At 34.3% G+C, this 7,071-nt stretch overlaps 1 long non-coding RNA gene across 1 annotated transcript; it reads right to left on the reverse strand.

Annotated features, from left to right (window-relative positions):
- Window positions 1-461: 461 nt before the first annotated feature.
- Window positions 462-6,212, reverse strand: LOC117328720. The gene is made up of 2 exons (XR_004533027.1): window positions 5,368-6,212; window positions 462-1,107 (listed from the first exon to the last, which is right to left on the reverse strand). It is a non-coding gene; the product is annotated as an uncharacterized LOC117328720 (long non-coding RNA).
- Window positions 6,213-7,071: the final 859 nt, after the last annotated feature.

The raw sequence follows: 7,071 nt of genomic DNA on the forward strand, positions 1-7,071 counted from the left end.
ATCAAGCACGCCTATTACAAGTGCTCCCGGCACTGTAACCTTGTGCACCGGCTACCTCGCGCACCGGCAATGCCAGATCAAGCACGCCTATTACAAGTGCTCCCGGCACTTGCACAGCGCACCGGCTACCTCGCGCACCAACACTGCCAGGTCAAGCACGTGCTCCCGGCACTGGTACGTCGCAATGGCTATCTAGCGCACCAGCTTATACAGCGCAGCAGCCACACTGACCTCCCTGCTGCCTATTACCTGTAGTCTGTAGTCTGTTCCAGTCGTAAACAAGCCAGCTTCTGTCACAGTTTCTCCTCCAGAATGAAATAAACCCGCTCTTATATACAGCCGGCCTAAACCATTTCTGGGTAAATCAGGTTATCCCATTCCTCGTGACGTCACCTGTATTCTGGTCTTACGAGCGCTTTCATCCTATACCTACTTGTATGCACAAACAATCAAACGCCACATGACAATGATTACACGTGGTTTATTTACAGATCATACATAACATACACATATAAACACGAACATGGTTAACTCTACTATACTTGTTCATTACAGTATTAATAAATTTGATTTATGCCACAAAGTTCCTTTGAATCACGAGCAAGGTCGTGAACCCATTAAACTAGAGAAACAGATTTGGTAATTGCGTGGTACATGGCAAATAAGGATTCGCATCGGGAAATAGCCGATCGGTTCAAAATCACAGTTAGTAGCGTCTCTAGGGCAAAAGCATGTGTTATCGACGCTGTCATGGTTTTGATGAAAGAATTCATCGCCTGGCCATTTGGTAATAACCGTACATTATTCCTTTATGTATTGATTATTTTGGTGCTGTAATATATTTTGTTTAAGGACCTTTCCATTTGGACTTTACAGTATCATATACACTTTGACATATTCAGCTTAAAAATCTGCAAGAAAACAACTCTTCTTTCCCCGAACCATCGTTGAGTGGAACAAGCTCCCAACAGCTGTTGTCTCCAGCACTACAAAATGTTCATTCAAAACTGCTCTCTCCAACATTTTTGTCCAAAATCAATATAGATAGCCTCTTTTGTCCTCCTCCACTGATATTGTCTTCGGCTAGTTGAAGTTAATCAGGATCATCTAGGAGTAAAAAACGGAACTAGTAGACCTTACTTACATACTCTTCTTGAATTCATAAAGTAAGTCACGATGGCACCACTATGGTCAGCTACCACGCTCTTGAAAGACTGTCTAGCCGAACAAAGCATTGCTTGTGCAAGATTTAATTTATATATATATATATATACTTAAGGGTATACAATAATGAACGAACGATGAGCCTTTAAATACCATATTCAGTACTTACTTCAGTAAATCAGATTGATAAATAATCCGAAATGACAAATTCACACAATTTCTGTCAACTCAAAACATATGGCACGTTGTAAGTTCACACGGGCGACAACTCTTTCTGTTACGTGCATTCGACTGGCACAATTAATACAACACGTACCTAGATTTACTTGTTCTCGGAAGCAAATGCATGTGTTTGCACACATATTATGAAGATTAAACTCTAAATAACAAGAAGAAATATGTCCATTAACTATTTTGTTTCCTGTCCGAGAAGATTCATCTTCTTCAATTTTGCCGCATGTGCATATTTTCTTTGTTTTTTTTTTTTTTTCTTTTTTGCACTCAGAGTACTTGAGAAATGGTTTTCAGTCTGCAAATTTTTGAAATCTTTGACCACATTATTGTTTCAAGTAAGCAAATGTGCATACATACACACACTTATTCATACATACATACATACATACATACATACATACATACATTCACACATACATACATACATACATACATACATACATACATACATACATACATACATGTACATACATACATACATACATGCATGCATACATACATACATACATACATACAAACATACATACATACATACATACATGCATACATACATACATACATACATACATATATGCATACATGCATACATACATACATTCACACAAACATACATACATTCACACATACATACATACATACATACATACATACATACATACATACAAACATACATACATGTAAATACATACATACATACATACATACATACATACATACATACATAAGGATAATTTGCTCTCTGGTTTTTCATCCTCAATAATCATCACAGTGCATAAGTTATTGTTTTATTTAATAATGAAAGCAATCACTTAAAGATTACATTTTCTTTTCATGTATGAAAGATTGTCTTATGCATGCCTGTTATATAATAATATAAAGTCCATTGTATAAAACATAACAGGCAATGCAATGCAACAAAAGAAATATAGAAATATTTTATATTATATTTTCATACATTAGAGTTACAATATTAACAGGAATTATTTTCTTCTGTTTCGAATTGCAATAACACCAAAGCTCATTTTTTAGCTGTCTTCTGAATTTTAATTTTGCTATGTCTAAGTTTGGATGATTGTTGTTATATTTAATGTCATTTCTACATTTCCATAATGTCCATTTCATGACACAAATGATAATATTTGTCAAAATAGTGAAATTGTCAGCACCTGGGTAACCAAGAGTTATATTCTCTTCTTTATCAAGAATGGTAGTATTATATCCAGGTACAATGTCTTTCATTAAAGTGTCTACATAATTCAAAATAATTTTAGTATATTCACATCTAAAGAATAAATGTTGTAAATCTTCATTTTCGGTCTTACAAAAATGACATTTTCCGTCAGAGTTTCCAAATTTTTGTATCATCATTTCAGTATATATACATTGATGCAAACATTTCCACTGAAATTCTTTAATTTTTAGACATGTTAATATATTGAAACAGTTTTGCCATATATCTTTCCATAGAAATTGCTTTCGGTAAATATTTTCCCATTTGGTCTGAACCTTGGGTTCATTATTACCATTTAGTTTCGTACATACTTTCTTCAGTTTTAGTTTATTAGGAATAATTTGAGTGTTGTGTTGATCTAAGATATTCAATGTACTGTCGACTGTTAATCCACACGCATCATGAACAATAGTATCTTCCTCTCTTAATATTCTTTTATAACTATCCGGTATCGCAAATTTGAGTTTTGCCAACTCGGATATACAATTTCTTTTATCCCTTAATCTTTCATAAATATGTTCATCATTTTTAAACCTTTTATGTGTTGAATCCCATAAATCTCCTATGGTGTGGATTCCACTTTTTGAAAATGAACTATAAAATAATGATTTTCTGTTAAAAACAATCAGATGATTGCCAAATAATTCTTGTTTTAAAAGTTCTCCTGTACTATTAGGTTTATTTACTCTTAGAAACATTGACCATGCTGATAATAGGTTTTTATAATACGGAGACATGTGATTAAGATTTAAAGAGCTAATATCAGAACATTTACATAGCATGAAATTTATATCATACTTCGCATCTAATGAATGGAGCCAATACTGCCCAATGGCATTCCACGCACTTGTGTTAGTTTGCAATATTTTATACATAAGTTTTATCTGCTTACTCAGTGTAAACATATTTACATCCATAATATCCATTCCACCCCTTGAATTCTGGGAGCGGACTACATTACGGGAAACCATTTCCACCTTTCCATCCCAAACAAATTTCCATATGATTGTATTTATTTCCTTCAAGAATTTTTCAGGTATGCCACGGGCGTCTATTTCAAAGCCTATTTTAGATATGATAAGTGATTTAATAATGATATTTTTACCAAACAAAGACAGGTTTCTTGTTTTCCAAATTTGCACACAACTGTTAATCTTTTTTATTTTTTCCTTCCATATTGCGTCGTCGTCTATTGCATGTCCATGGTTAACGCCAAGTGTTTTGATATAAGATATTGTCCAGTTTATTGCTGTGTAACGTGGGATATTGTTTTTCCATCGTCCCAGATAAATTCCGGTGGTTTTTTGTAGGTTTACTTTAGAACCAGATGCCTTTTCATACTCCCCTAAAAGTTTGAATGACTCTGTTATTGAACTTTCATCGTTGACAAACAGTTGGGTGTCGTCCGCAAACATATTAATCTTTGTTTCGATTTGACCTGGCAGTGTTATTCCTTTTATGTTATTGTTTTTTCTAATCGAACATGCTAAAGGCTCTGCTTGCATAATATATAAAATCGGCGCGATTGGGCAGCCCTGTCTAGCAGATCTAGAAATGCTGAAGTACTCAGAAATGAAACCATTGGTTTTAATACAAGTTTTTGCATCTTTTAACAGCATTTGTACCCATCCCCTCATTTTCGTTCCAAAATTAAACCTCTCAAGACATTTATCAAGCCATCCCCATTCAACTCTATCAAACGCCTTTTGCTGATCTAAGAAGATAACAGCGCCCTCTTTATTTTCTAAATTACTATAGTCAAAAACATCTTGTATTAATCTGTTAGCATCAGCAATATTTCTCCCCGGGACGAACCCTTTCTGATCCGGATGAATAATATCAGGAAGCACTTTTTTAATTCGATTAGCCAAAGTTTTTGCAATTATCTTATAGTCTACATTTAACATTGTTAGCGGCCTCCAATTCTTTATATCCTCTCTCTCACCTTTTTTGTACAATAGTGTTAGTATTCCTTTAGATTGTGATTCAGATAGTTTATTAGTTCTACATATTTCGTTAACAAGTTCAATGAAATCATTCTTGATAACATACCAATAAATTTGATAAAACTCTGCAATAATACCATCTTCTCCTGGTGATTTATTCTTCTTCATTTCACTGATACTTTTTAATAATTCGTTTTCTTCTAATTCATACTCCATATACAAGTTCTGTTCATCAGTAATTTTTTTCTGCACGTTTTCTAGCAACTTATCTGCGGCTTCTCTATCCCACCCCTCAGAAGTAAAGAGTTGTTTGTAAAATCGCATATTTTCTTTATTTTAAACATTTTTCGTTGTAAAAAGTCTTCTACTAAATTTGTGTTTTTAACTATACAACAGAAGTAACAATATTGCTAACCAGACAATTTTTGCAAACTAGCATTCCCGGTTCTATCATTTAATAAGGATGACCTCTCCCGACTATTTAAATGGCAATTAACATACGTATGTATATGTTGACGTTACAACTCTCATTGAGTGAACGATAGAGTGACCGATAGTTCTATAAGAAAAAAGTAAGACTGTGCAACACTAGTATTTACTTTCTAGTACAGGGACATATCACAGATTCCTGTGGGCATGAATTTGAATTGTTTTAATAATGTAAGTAACAGGCGAATTAATAAATCATTTTCAATTATTAACCTGTTATGTTGTTTAGATTATGAGATCATTATGAAGCACGTAAACGCCAAGCCTCAGTTTTAAAAATATCTTGTTCATTTCCACAAGTACCTGTGGGAAATATCGACGATGTAGACTGCTCTGTTCGATGTACAGCTATCAGTGTTCATAGAACGTACATGTACGACCATCGAAGTTTGACACTAAAGGAAACGGATCAAAATAGGCATTTGAAAATTGCTTTTGAATTGTTTACATTTTTAATATTCATGTCAAATGAAAAGAAATATGCGACTCTTTCATATGTATAATACTTTGTTGCTTATACGTAATGTTTTCTACTTATCTGAATTAATTTCTTTCTAAATAGCACCCTTCGCATATATTTTATGTAAATAGTATATTGTTATCGTAGACTATAGTTAATTCAGGAACAATGCCATAAAGTAAAAGGATTCCGAGGAGTTGTTAGGGCCATTTATGGCACCCACATATCAATTGCAGCTCAGAGTGAACACAAGGCCTCTTACCTCAACAGGAAAACGTACCATTCCTTGGTGCTACAAGTAAGGGAAAGAAATTAAGCGGTACATGGCGAGTTGCTATGCGTATCGCTCCGCTAGTGTGTGCGTCCTACGTGTCTAAGAATAGGTTCAGGTCAGCGAGATTACTGTGTATGGAAGATAGCATAAAATCACGTGACAACATCATCCATAATACATTTTCCAATTCAGCCAGTCTCATGAATGAAGTTTGATCACGTGAGACATTTTACTACGAATTTTACTACACAAAACACGTATTTTGTACAAATACGGGACAAATGAATATTTCCGAAATACGATTTGTTTTTTCATATATATATTGATGGCTGTTTTCTGCCATACCTCTTTAAATTTATACAATTCTTCAATTTTACTACAGATTATGATTTCACACCGATTCTTGGAAAGTTCCGTAACATTTTATTTTATACAAAAATACAAATGTCTACCTATTCCATGTTGGCTGTGCCTTGGATAACAAGTATGAATGAACAATGATTTTTTGGCTCACCAGGCACGAAGTACCAGTTAAGCTTATGGTATGGTGTGTTGTGCATTGTTCATCAACTTTTTCAATGCCTGTGAAAGAGTGCTATACAATTTCTTCAAATAAAATTTCATTTAGTCTTGGTGTATTTAAACCAAGGAGATTCAATAGAGGGAAATACTTGACAAGTAGTTTTATTGGGAATATTTCCCTATAATTTTGCAAATATCTAGGCGAGCGATACATGCCCTCTGAGCCTCTTCTTTTTAATATGGTTTGTGCAATAATAATAAGTGAATTATAGGCATATTTTTTGTTGAATGCAAATACAGGCAGTGGTTGATCATAAGATGGAATTCACGGAAGTATATGTTGGATGGCCAGGATCTGTACATGATGCGAGGATTTACGCCAACAGTAGTTTATATCTTAAAGCAGTTGAACTTTTTCCAACACAGAGCCACTTGGTTGGAGATGGGGCATATCCCCTATCAAAGTATGAGTATAATTAATGTTTTACACACTACTTGGAATTGATAGAGAAGGCACATAACAATGATGACTTTAAAAAGAATCAGACCATGGCATTCATAGTCAATGAAAACTAACTATAAAATGCTGCATGTCAAACATGTGATCATCTTTCCCCATACACTGGTCCATATTGTATGTAATATGCTGCTAGCTGTAAACATCTTCTGTAGTCTCATAACTGTCGAGTAATCCATACATGTCAAAAATGTCCAAAATATACTGGGACCTTAACCCTGAAACACAAGGATG

Source organism: Pecten maximus, chromosome 6 (assembly GCF_902652985.1).
Source record: "Pecten maximus chromosome 6, xPecMax1.1, whole genome shotgun sequence".
Taxonomy (NCBI): domain Eukaryota; kingdom Metazoa; phylum Mollusca; class Bivalvia; order Pectinida; family Pectinidae; genus Pecten; species Pecten maximus.